Below are 1,185 nucleotides of genomic sequence, written 5' to 3'. Positions count from 1 at the left end.
TCACCCTGTTGCCCAGGCTGGAGTGCAGTGGCATGATCTCTGCTCACTGCAACCTCAGCCTCCTGGGTTCAAGCAATTCTCCTGCCTTGGCCTCCTGAGCAGCTCGTATTACAGGCGCCCCCCTGCCCCACCACATCCAGCTAATTTTTGTATTTTTAATAGAGATGGTGTTTCACCATGCTGGTTAGGCTGGTCTCGAACTCCTGACCTCAGGTAATCCACCCACCTTGGCCTCCCAAAGTGCTGGGATTACAGGTGTGGTGGCCAGATTTAAGTTCTTAATCCATCCTGAGTTGATTTTTGTATAAGATGAGAGCTGAGGACCCAGTTTCATTCTCCTACATGTGGCTAGCCAATTATCCCAGTACCATTTGTTGAAAAGGGTGTTCTTTCGCCACTTTATGTTTTTGTTTGCTTTGTTGAAGATCAGTTGGCTGTACTGGGGCAAAACTAATCTCTGATGTTAGAGATAAAGATACTACCTTTTTGATCCACCATCTGCAGTGGAGTCACCACCAAAATGCAGATTTTCATAATACCCTTTATGGAGGAAGCCATCGCTCTTGAGGTTGAACCCTTGAATACAAGGAAATGTAAAAGCCAAGATCCAGGATAAGGAAGGAATTTCTCCTGACCCAGTAGTAAAGACTGATCTTTGCTGGCAAGCAACTGGAAGACGGATGTGCTTTGTCTGACTACAATGTTCAAAAGGAGTCCACTCGTCTTGTGTTGAGACTTCATGGTGGTCCTGAGAAAAGGAAGAAGTCTTACACTACTCCCAAAAAGAATAGGCCGGGCACTGTGGCTCATGACTGTAATGCCAGCACTTTGGAAGGCCAAGGTGGATGGATCGCTTGAGGCCAGGAGTTTGAGACCAGCCTGGCCAACGTGGTGAAACCACCTCTCTACTAAAATTACAAAACCCAGCTTGGTGTGGTGGCACGTACCTGTAATCCCAGCTACTTGGGTGGCTGAGGAAGGTGAATCGCTTGAACCCAGGAGGCGGAGGTTGCAGTGAGCTGAGATCTGGCCACTGCACTCCAGCCTGGGCGACAGAGCAAGACTCCGTCTCAAAAAAAAAAAAAAACAAAAAAGGAAAGAGAAAAAGGAACAGAACTTTGCTGACTAAAAAAAACCACATTTGCACACTGGATCAAATTATGACCTTTGCCCTGGATCAAGTCC

General features: G+C 47.0%; 1 pseudogene; it reads left to right on the top strand.

Moving 5' to 3' along the window:
• Window positions 1–520: 520 nt before the first annotated feature.
• LOC105506975 overlaps window positions 521–1,185 on the top strand; it is a 1,095-nt pseudogene continuing 430 nt past the window's right edge.

Source organism: Colobus angolensis, unplaced genomic scaffold, assembly GCF_000951035.1.
Source record: "Colobus angolensis palliatus isolate OR3802 unplaced genomic scaffold, Cang.pa_1.0 Scaffold142, whole genome shotgun sequence".
NCBI classification, from domain to species: domain Eukaryota; kingdom Metazoa; phylum Chordata; class Mammalia; order Primates; family Cercopithecidae; genus Colobus; species Colobus angolensis.
This window is presented reverse-complemented; position numbering and strand designations above follow the sequence as displayed.